We start from the raw sequence: 13094 nt of genomic DNA on the forward strand, positions 1-13094 counted from the left end.
GGAGTAAAGGGGTATCACTTGTAGGATCTCACTGCCTGCAAAATTATAATAAGCAAGGATGTTATCTTTGTAGAAGATAAACTACAAAGAAAAGAAGAAGATAACACTTTAAAAGAAAAGTCAGAGGCTGCAATGATACAAGTGGAAAAGGAGTTTAAAGAAAATGATTCTTTTGAAGCAGAACTTGAGCACAAGGAATTAGAACCGAAGAATTCTAAAGCTCCAACAATTCGCCATTCAAATCATGTAAAAAGGCGTCCTAATTGGCACTCAGATTATGTTATGGAAGGCAATATTGCATATTATCTTTTAACAAAGAATGTAGAGTCATCAACTTTCTAGGAGGCAATGAACAACTCAAATGCTTCTCAATGGATGGCAGCAATGCAGGAAGAAATTGAAGCTCTTCATAGATATAATACTTGAGAACTTGTATCTCCACCACAAGGAAGGAAGCCAATTGGTAATAAGTGGGTCTTCAAAATCAAACGAAATGGTGACAATCAAGTGGAGAGGTATCATGCAAAACTGGTGATAAAAGGATATGCTTAGAAAGAATGGACTGATTTCAATGAAATATGTTCTTCTGTGGTAAGATTGACAACAATTCGAGTAGCATTGGCAATGCATTCTACATTTAACTTGTATCCAGAATAGTTAGATGTTAAAACTGCTTTTCTTTATAGAGATTTAAAAAAAGAAATTTACATGCTTTAGCCTATAGGGTTTGAAGAAAAAAAAGAAGAGGAGAACTTGGTTTGCAGGTTGAACAAATTTTTGTACGGTCTAAAATAGACGTCGAGGTGTTGGTATAAGAAATTTGATTCCTTAATTGTAACACCCCCTAACCCCAAACTGTCGCCGGAACAGGGTTACGAGGCATTACCAGACATTTCAAACAATTTACAAATAATTCTTAAATAAATAACAAACATATATAAAAGAATCATAAATTCATATAAATTTATACTAATTGGCTTTTTTTATTTTTTTATTTTAAAAAAAAATTCAATATAACCTCTTTATAATTATTGAACCTTCCCTGCAAATTTCAAATCGCAACCAAACCAATTCTAGTATTTCAACCAATACATTTATATACTCAAAGATACTTAAATCATACTTCACATATTGACTTAACAATTTAATTAATGAAAACCCTATTAACATTTCTAATTAGTTCATCAACTACTCAAGCCATTCCAATTCAATACCAATGCCATAAACAATTTCTACCATTTTACTAATTTAATCATCAAAACACCAAATATCTTTCTTTACAACAAAATTATATAACATACTAAAATAACCATTATAATCCCTATGTACATGCCACTTTCACTTAAAGGAAGAAAACATCACCAAAATCTTTATGCTGGAGTCGAGATTGTCCTAGATGCTGCACCGAGACTCTGATTCCTTTTTAACCTGCGCACAGAAACAATCGTGCGCTGAGTATTTTATACTCAGTGGTATTACCATAATTCAAATTATAATAGCAATAAAGAAATAGAATTACCAAGCATGTAACCATCCATCTTCTTAATTATCAATTAATTCTTAAATTTTCATCAATTAGCAATAACAATAAAATTTATAGCTATTCTTCAATTTCAATCACATATCACATGTAACAATTTCAATCACTACTTGAACATTAAGTTCATGCCTTTTGTTTTCAATCTCAATTTCAATCCATAATTTTAAATTTCCTCATATTCAATACTACAATCGATCAAATTCATTTGATTTTCTCATTTCAATTATTCACCCTATTAACAATCTAGACTTTGATGGATACACGGATTCCAACCCAAACACACCAGTACGGCACATTGTGCCTAAAACGGTACATAGTAACTGATTAGTATACGACACAAGTGCCTGAAATGACACATGAGGTACCTGATACGACATATAAAGTGCCTGAGATATGACACATAAAGTGCCTAATTGGCAAAGCCGATAAATCCCGTATTCTTCCAAATCCTATGGCATGCCAATTATATCCGACACAGTCCGACTAGTTAATAGGGTATTTTAATTTCACAATCCAATTTTCACCTTTATTTCAAGAATTCATTTTCAATATCAATTATACTTTTTCATTCACTAATCAAAACACAATTCAATACCAACACATACTTTTCAAATTCACATTTCAATTAAATTTTACTTTTCCATTTTCAAGTCAATATTCATTTCAATTCCACACATATATCCATTATTCAATTGAATTTCTTTCAACTTAATAATAATACTTACCTTATATTTCACTTACCATACATATAAATTTAAATATAGCATTTAATAATAAGTTATTTGAATTATAGTAATACAAACCCGAATTTTGCAGTTACTCCTCGACGACCTTCTCCTTCCCTTTTTGTACTGATACCTCGAATTCTTTATTAGCTACAAAAATTAAATAATTAAATAATCAATTACAGCACAAAATTTACAATAATAATAAAATTTCTATCCAATTTTATACTTTAATTCCAATTTAATCCTAACTAGATTTATCTACTTTTCTAATTTAATCCACACTCTATTTCTATTCAAATTTTATCTAAACTCAAATTTAACTACTAAATTTTCAGCATATTTCACTAATTTCAAATTTTCCTCAATTTAGTCCCTACAATATAAAACTTATAGCTTACTTCACAATTTAATCCTTTTATCAATTCTAACTAGAAATTCTATCATTTAAATCCCTAATTCATTTGTTTGTTCAACATGAATCATATTAAAAATCTAAGAACTTACAAAATTTTAGCTTAAATTCAACAAAACTTTGTTCAAGACTTCTAAAACATCAAAATTAAAAGAAAAGGACTTGATTGACTTACCAAATTAAAGCTTAAATCCTTAAACCCTAATTTTTCCTTTTCTTTTCTTTCTTTCTTTTCCTTCCCTGTTTCGAATGGTCTCTGTTTCATTTCTTCTTTTGTTTCTTTTATTCTTTTATTTTATTTATTTTATGTATTAGTTAATAATAATAAAATATATAATAATAATATAATAATATTTAATTCACAAATATCTTTTACTTAAATTAGAAGAAAATATTTTATTTTATTACAAGTGTGTTTTATATATTTTACATATATATTATTTTATCACCATACAATTGTCTTCATCTTATTCATTTCCTATAATATAATATCTTAACTTTAATTAATATAATTTATAATATTTTAATTAAATAATATTTTTATAATATAAATCAAGAAAATCTAAGATTTCCATGTGTTGCCGCCTAATCTTAAGCCATTGGCTTATTTACCTATTGGTCCCTATTTCTTCCTTCTAATCTACAATTAAACATTTAACCTTTATTCACTTTAGTCTCTTCTTACTAATTACTCTAAATTAGGATAAATTTACTTAATTAAAACATAATTAGACACACCACTAGACTCATAAATATTTCTAATAATTATCTACAGGTTCAATTTTTTAATACATAGGCCCAATACTACTCTTTTTCGATGCCCGTGAATTTTGGGTCATTACATTCATCATGAGCCTTGGATATAACAGACTTAATGGGGATTCTTGTGCTTATTTCAAGAGGTTTGATGAAAAAGATATTCTTATATTGCTATTATATGTAGATGACATGTTGGTTGCAAGCCCTAACAAAGATCATATTGAAGAATTAAAATTAGCTAGGGAATTTGAAATGAAGGACTTGAGACCAACAAACAAGATTTTAGGGATGAAATTACACCGAGATAGAAGTAATAGGAATATTTGGCTTTCACAAAAGAATTACATGAAGAAGATATTGTCACGATTCAACATGCAAGATTGTAACCCAATTTCTATCATTCTTCCTATTAACTTCAGATTATCCTCCAATATGAGTCCTTGTAGTGAAGAAGAGAGGATGGAGATGTCTCAAGTACTGTATGCATCAACATTGGGAAGTTTAATGTTTGCTATGATTTGTACAAGACCAGACATTGCACAAGCAATGGAAGTGGTTAGTTGGTACATGGTGAATCCAGGTAAAGAGCATTGGAATGCTATAAAAAGGATCCTAAGATATATCAATGGGACTTTAAATGTTGCACTATGTTACGGAGGATTAGACTTTCTTATCAGCGGGTATATTGATTTTGATTATGCAAGAGATTTGGATAAAAACAAATCTACCATAGGTTATATGTTTACAGTTGCTGTGGAGCTATAAGTTGGGTTTGAAAATTGTTGTCGATCGTGGCTACGTCAACAATAGAGGTGGAATATGTAGCAGTTACACAAGCCAGTAAAGAAGCAATATGGTTGAAAATGGTATTGGAAGAATTCGAGCACGAACAAAAGTATGTCTCTTTATTTTGTAACAGTTAAAGTGTCTTGCATCTTGTAAGGAATCTTGCTTTTCACTCAAGAACGAAACATATTAGGCTCTAGTATCACTTCATTCGTGAAAAAGTGGAAGAAGGAATGGTAGATATACAAAAATTTCATACCAAAAACAACATAGCAGATTTCATGACAAAGGTAATCAATACTGATTATCCCAATCAAAATTTCAAGTGGGAGACTGTTGTTGATTAATGCCAAGTCAAAGTTGGTTGGATTGAAAGCCATAAAAAACCACCAAATTAGGCTAGTAGTTGCAAGTTGGAAAATTATTAAAGGGGTAATTGTTGTATTAGTCTCTTACATTAATAGGTTATTTATAGTTTGGCCCCTGAAGCTCAACTATAAATAGCCTAACCATTTTAGCATTTAAAATCATCCCAATCTCAAAACCATTCCACAGAGAAGTTAGAAAGTTTTAAATAGTGTTGTTTCTTCTTTTATTAAGAGAGAATTTTCATTGTTTTCTCCTTGTTAAAGTGAGAGAAGTTGTAACTCCTAGTTTTCTTATAGTGAAATTCTTCTATCCTTGTTCGTGGTGTTTTAATTAGGGGTTTTTTCACGTAAAATCTATGTATTCTTTATTCTCACTGTTATTCTCTCAAATTATCAATTACAATTTTGCTCTATACTGTATTCACAACAGAAACAAATAAAATTGACAAAAATCGAGGCAATACATATCTATGAACTCAAATTCTTTATCTTTAAGTCCAAACAATATAGTCTTTTTTTTACTCTGTTCTTTATTATTTTGATTGATTTGGTAATAATTTTCTATTTAAAGAATCTTATATGTTTTTGTTTGATTGGTTGATTGGCTTTTAGAGTATGAGAATTGTTGATAACACCCAAAGGTCAATCTCAACCCCTTGTACAATAGAAAACGCGTACATGGAGAAATCAGGGTTCAGAGTGGGACATTACAACACAGAAGAGAGACAAGAGAAGATCTCAAAGTACAAAGCCAAGTGAAGTCAAAGGAACTTCAACTAAACAATTAAGGTTTCTTGACTTTTTTTTTTTTCTAATTATAAGTGATGAATATTTTCTTTTAAGTAATGACTAGAAGGAGAATGAAAATATTCATCACTTATTTTAAAAAATAAAAGTGTTTTAGGTTAATTATAAAGAAGTATTTAATTTTAGTTAAAAGTAAAAAAAATGTCACATGTTAATCATTCAATAATAACGAATGATTAAACTAAAAAACAATTAAAATGATAAAATAGGACAGACCCTATTTAAAGTAGTCATGAGCAAAACTTATCTAATTAAAAACTATAAAAAAGAAAGAAAGAGATAATTTGTTTCATTTAATTAACTAATCCAAATTTATGTTGCTAATTCATGGTAAGTGACGACTCTTCTTTATTGAGCATGATGATGAAAGACCAGCCTAAAGGTGCTCATGGGCCGGGCCGGGCCTATAAAAAATTTCGGCCCGGGTCCTAGGCCCGGGCCCAGCTTGGCCCGAAATATGGGCCTGAAATTTTGCCCAGGCCCGGCTCGGGAAAAAAATCATAAGCTCGGGCCCGGCCCGGCCTATTTTTTAATAAATACCAAAAATTTATTTTAAAAATTAAAAAAAAGTATTTTAAAAATATTTTAAAAATTATTTTTAATTTTAAAATATTTTTAAAATTAAAAAAATTTTAAAAATAAATATATTTATTATATTGGGCCGGGTCGGGCTCGGGCCAAAAAAGTGGTGCCCGAGGCCCGGCCCGTTTTCTAAACAGGCCTCATTTTTTTGCCCAAGCTCATATTTCGAGCCTATATTTTTACCCAAACCCTCCCATATTTCAGGCGGGCCGTCGGGCCGGGCCGAGCTGCCCGGCCATGAGCACCTCTAGAGCAGCCGGAGACTGTTTCTTTGGTGGAAGAAGAATTTAAAATAAAAAGGTTTATTGCCGCTCATTATTTCAAATGTAGACAGAATTTGTTTTATACAACCATTTTACTTGGTATTGTCTGAAAAAAAGAAATAGTTATTTAATGGTTTACTTTAAAAACAAATACTTTTCTCCTACCATCATTTGGTGATTGGCTGATCTAAAGGCTAAAGGGAAAAGCATTATTGATAAAAAGGGAGTTTTGATGTGATTTATCCTACTGTAAACAGAGGTGAATCTAGAGGCCGGCAGGTGCTGGCCTCATAAAATAGAAAATTATTATTTAAATTATTTAAAAAAATTAAAATTTTAAATTAATAAAAATAAAATTACACTTTATCCTCTTAAAATTATAAAAGTTTGATTTAATCTTTTAAAAACTATAAAGATATAAATTATACAAAATTAAAATTTTATTCGGCCCCTAAAAATTTATTTTGGCTTCGCCTTGCTGCTAAACACAATTGTAGCTTTTTTTTTTTTTTTCTAATTTTCAAATTCACAGATTACAATATTAAGTTTAGAAACACTAATAATCTTATCACTCTACCACCTTCTATATCGATAAGTTGAGAGAAAGAAAAGTTTCGATCCATGTAAAATTTTAGATTTATTTTAAGGTTTGGGTTTAGTTTGATTCAAAAAATGAGTTTAAAATATTTTTCAAATCCATTCAGATTAAAATACTAAATCTAATCTTGATCGACCCACTCATATTAATTTTTTATATTTTTATATAAAATAAATTTTAAAAATAATACATCAAATACACTAAAATATTAAAATAAATGTTTCTCACCAAATTAAAATACATTACAAAATTTTATACTTAAATAACACTAAGATAGTTGTAACTTAGCAAACAAATGCCTTTTAAAATAGTAGCAAAATTAACAATAAAATAAGAGTTATACAATATTTAAATAATAACAAAGAATAACAACAATATAATAGTGAAATGACAACAAAGCAATAGCAAAATGATAGCAAAACAACAACAAAATAATTGATTCAGGTCAGGCTGGGTCTAGGAAAAAAATTCTATCCAAGGCCCAACTCGTTTAGAAAAAGGGTCTTATTATTATTATTTGTCTAAGTCCATTTTTTAGATTTATATTTTATCTAAAGCCTCTCACTTTTCAAGCAGGTCTTCATGACTGAACGTGTGACTTGATCCATAATCAAGTCCAGTTTTAGTGCGTATTTTTATACACTCAACAGTGAATTAAACAAAATTTTAATGTGAAGTCTGTATCCAAACTATTGTTGCCTTGACAACAGAAATCTTTAAATCAGATGCAATGAAAAAAATGTTTCCTCTAACTTAAGCATATTTAACAATGGAGAATTACTTTCAAAAAAGAAATAATGAAGAGAATACATGTAACATCTCTGAAACATTATAGCATATTTAAGGCCAAACGCAGTCTTCTTCATGTGAGAAAACCGACAAAAATTCAGCATTAACAATGGAGGATACATTGACATAATATTTAATATTATAATAAAATACCATAAATATAGTTTAAATGTATGAATATAAAATTTACATAACACAAACATTTAATATGTTAAAATTTATATATTAAATATTTTAAACACATTTTTATTATTAAATCTTCAATTTCAAACACAATTTTAACATCTATACTTAAATAAAATCTTAACTAAATTAATATCATTCATTAATCCAACGTCAAATCAATTAAGAAAATTAAAAGACTAATTTTAAAAAAATAATAAATGCTAAATTTGGGTGAACAATAATCTTTATAAAAAATTATATTAAAATCAAGGGAGATTTTGGTTGAGTTGATTAAAGGTTTATTTGTTTCATTGAAAAGACTTCGGAAAATGATTTTTGAAAAATGACTTATTTTTTAGAAAATTTAATATTTTATTGTGTTTGGATGAATCAGTATAAAATATTTTTGTTGTTTAATGATTTCTTAAAAGTATTTCATAAAACCTATTTTTAATGAAACAAACATACATTTGAGATTTTCGATCTTTTCAATATTTAATTGAGTTTATTTTATATTTATAAATTTATATTTTACATTATTTTGCATGTATTAAAAATATTTTGTTAAATTTAGGTTCATTACTATATTATTTTTTAGTTACATGACTACCAAGTGAATATTTTTATGTAAAATGTGACATCAACAAAATTGACAAAAAATTTAACAATGCCAACAATTAGACTTGATTTTCAAATCTGAAAAAGTAGAGGACTAAATTCTTGAAAATAAAAGTACAAAGACTAAATTGCAAATTTGTGAATAGTACATAGACTTATGACATATTTTAACCTTTATACTACAAAACATTTATTATTAAAATATTAATATTGAATATTTTCAATAATATGTGAAGAATATTATTTAAAATTATTATTTTAAAATTTATTATTAAAATAAAATTGAAATATTAAATAAATTATTAAAATAATAGATTATATTAATTATATTAATAATTTATTACATGAATACATATAAATAATTAAATATGTATGTTTAATAATATTGAAAAATATAATATTTTATATTAATATTTTAATAATTTTAAATAATTATAAAAATAAAATAAAATTTATTATCAATATAATAATATTAAGCTTGACTTAAGTTGATTTTTATATAAAATAAAATTACCTATAGAGGAGTTCTTTTTCCGGAAGATGACTTACGCTTTTAAAAAGGTTTATTTTACAAATACAAAAAAAATTACGAAAACATTGTCCGTAAAACTTTTTATATGTAAACAAATACAAACCCTAACTTAAAATTTAAAACTCATCTGTCTCAAGTTTAAATCTCATCATAGTATTTTTATTGAAAAACATGAAAGGGCAAAAACACTCTTGTATTAATATTTGTTACTCAGTATATAAAAATATGTTTTAGTAATTTTTCAACTGAATTAGTGTTCGTTAACTCATAAACTAACTCAATCAAGAACTTAATATAAGTATAAATTGTTATAAAAATAGCATCATTTAAAATTTTTATATAGCTTTTTTATTAAAAACCATTTAAAATATTTTAATTAAACAATCCTTCAATAACTTATAATCATTTAAAAAAATTAATTTATTACCTTTATTCCCATAAATTTTTATGGGTAAACTACAAAAATAATCATTTTAATTGTCTTAGGTTACATTTTAGTCACTTATGTTTTAAATATTACGTTTTAGTCACTTACGTTATCGTGTTGCAACATTTTAGTCACCAAGTATTAATTGTCATTAACGGTGTAACTGTAAATTGACGTAGCACGTTAAATCATCATTTCAAATAAAAATTTTAGGTTAAATTACACAATTGGTCCCTATATTTTTCATTTTGAGCTAATTTTTCTTTTATGTTCTTTGAACTTTCCTTTTTTTCTTTATTTTCCATTCTCTTCTCCTTCTCCCTCTACTTTCCTCCCTTCTCCATTTTTTAACGTAATTTTTCTATGTTTTCATTTGATAAAACTAGTCCATATACTTTTATTTTTTTGAACAATTTAAATTGAGAAGATTAATCAAAGAGAGGGAGAAGTAGAAGAGAATAGAAAAAAAGAAAAAGAAAGTTAAAAGAACATAAAAGAAAATTATTAAATTGCTAAAATGAAAAAGAATTGTTTAACACAATTTCAAGCTTCATATTCTACCATAAAACATCAAAATAAACACATTTCACCTATGAGTATTTTTCCAAATATAAACTCTAGGTTAAATTATTGTTAGAAAAAGCTAAATTAAGCTAAATTATTGCTAGAATAAGCTAAATTAAGCTAAATTAAGTTAAATTATTGGTCTCTTTATTTATTTATTGTCATTTAGCCATTCTAATTAAGATAATTGTTCAAATTAGTCACTTCTATTAAAAATTCTATTAATTTATTAACGGATTGTTGATGTGATATTTTTTGACTTTTGACTAAAGCTACTGAACTCTTTAGAATTAATCAAAAATACTTTTCTTTTATTTGCAACATAAGAATTGCCTATCTTCATCATCGTCCAACACCCACCATAAAAACTACCAATCCCATCCCTTGCTCCCCTATCTCTATCACTCTTTACTCCTCCGTCCTCATACCATAAGAACTATCACTATTTGACTAAAGCTACATGGATGATGCAATTATCCGATGAATTTAAGAAATGGATATAGGTATCATTGGCAGCATCTTTTCTTTGTTCTAGTCCTTGTTTTATGATGTTATACATTACATCTTTTTTTGTTCTTCATTGTCGCTTTCACAGTCTTTCACAATCAAATAAAGGTTTTCATTTTTTATGACAGGTAAAGCTCTTCAATTTATGGGCCTTTGCGTCCATGGTTGTGTTGGAAGGCTTGCTTTTCCTCCTCCTCCTCGGATCTTAGCAGATCTTCCTCTTCTTAGGCATTTTTTTGTTGCAAGTATGGTTATAAACATGAATTCTTTGTTTCCTCCAAATCTCTGGCTTTTTACTTTCTTCAATAGTTACGTCTCCTTTGTTTGATCCAATATTAGTTTCTTAATATGCGAATATCTCTATTAACGGAAGTTCAAGTATAACATCTCGTGCTTATTCAAATGGTGAAGTTGATGAAGAATCACAAAATGCGGTTAGGAATGATACTTAACTGCTTCTCCAGTCAACGATCTTGTTTGGTTATTAGACTTACAAAGGTTAGCCAGCTGGTTATCCGATGAGCAAAGATGAGTACAATCAACAAAATCCGGTTGCTGTCGAAACCCTGTCCAAAGGTGATGTCTTCCGGATTTCATAACTGTATCATCCATGTCGAAACCATTTTTATTTTTGAAAAAAAAAATTAGGTGTCGATGAAAATGGGAGTCGCCACCAATCTTTTATTGAGGTGTGATTGGATCACCTAAAAAAATAGTTTTGGTCTACGAGTTTTAGAAAAATGGATCCGGGAGTCGGTTACGTACGAGGAAGGATTAGCACCATTGTAACGCCCAAATTAGTACCTAGTTAATTAATTAGTGTCTTTAATGTCGAAAATTTAAAAATATGATCCTTAATAAAACTTAAAAAAATGTTACTTATTAAGACTCTTATCATTTCGGAGAAAGAAAATGTCACACCCAATGCGTTAGGGCACGGCATTCTAATTCCTCAAAAATGAATTAGTCCAAAATACTCGTGTAATAAAATAAAAAAAATATTAATTTGTTTAAGATTTAAGAAATCGCGACCCAATACGTTAGGGCACAATTTCTCAAAATCCTAAACTTGGAATATTTCCTTTATTATTATTTTTTTAAAAAAATTGTCTCGAGAAATCAACACGTCACATCCAATACGTTAGGATACAACATATTAAATTCCCAACAACAAGCCTTATTTTTTTGATTAATGAGCAATTCTCGATTGTTAGATTTAACGAAGAAAATTGGAACCCAATACGTTAGGGCTCAATTTCCTTGAAAATCCTAAATACGAGTATTATCTCAATTTTGAAAATTTTCTATTTTTAAAACGCGAGTAAAAATGGTGATGTAATGTTACATTGAATGCATGTATAGATATCGCAATAACAAATATCAATAATAAATACGACAATTGTATAGAAATAACATAAATAAATAAATAAATAAACAAATAAAAATAAATCAATGACATGCAAAGTATCAAATAAATGAGCAAAGTAAAAACATGCTTTTAAAATATAAATGAAAACATAAATCAATAAACAAATGAAGGAAATAAAAAATATAAAAATAAAAGATACATAATATATACATTAAAATTATGAAGAATGAAAGACATACACATGAATTTACATATAAAATTTTGGATTATAAAATTTATATAAACAAAATATATAATGCATTTGTGAAAATAAAATAAAAATAAAAATACATACATATAAAATATATTCATGCATTTGAAAAAAAATAAAATGTATAAGTAATATATTGGTAAATATAAAACGTAGAAAATATTTATAATGAGCTTTGAATAGAGTATAAATATAGATGTACATATTACAAAAAATATATAAACGTATATAAATTATAGAATATGGGAAAACGTATAAATATTATGAAAGATAAATATGTTTATATATATGTATAAAAAACTATGAAAATAAAATAATAATAAAATATGTATATAATATGTATATATATTAAAACGTTTAAAATATATATGTATATATATTAACATGCATATGCACCTATATATAGGTATAATAATAATATATAATATAATAATAATAATAATGAAAATAATAATATCAATACTAATAAAATAAACTAAAAACCTAAAATGAAAGATTAAGGATTAAATTGAAAATCAATGAATTTAAAACTAAATTTAAAAATAGAAAACGTGAAAGGAGCAAATTAAAACACGCATAGCAATGTGGGAGGACCAAAGAGCAATTTACCCAAACCTCCCAAAACGCTGACAAAGATTGGGCTAAATTGAAACAATAATAAAATACGTTGCCAAATTTACAAGAAATAAAAAAAGTAATTTATAAACATTGTACAACAGGGGGATCAATTGCGCAAATGGTCCAATTTAAAGAAATGCGCGAATCCTGCGGGTCGGATCGGGTCGACACGCGGATCCCCCCATAAAACGGCGCCGTTTCAAATTAATTATAAAACTAACATTTAAAAAAAACACTTTCTACCAGATTTACAAAAAAAAACTTATGAACCCTAGCCTCCTCTGCTAGGGTTCGAACATTCAACCGCCGCCGCCGTTCAACGGATTCAAAGTCCCTTCAACCCCGATCTGATCGGAGCCAATGGGGAGTCTCCGTCTCCTTTCCGCAGGTAAGTATCCCTTTTCTCCCTTTT

The sequence above is a fragment of the Gossypium raimondii genome, chromosome 10 (genome assembly GCF_025698545.1).
Source record: "Gossypium raimondii isolate GPD5lz chromosome 10, ASM2569854v1, whole genome shotgun sequence".
Lineage (NCBI taxonomy): Eukaryota > Viridiplantae > Streptophyta > Magnoliopsida > Malvales > Malvaceae > Gossypium > Gossypium raimondii.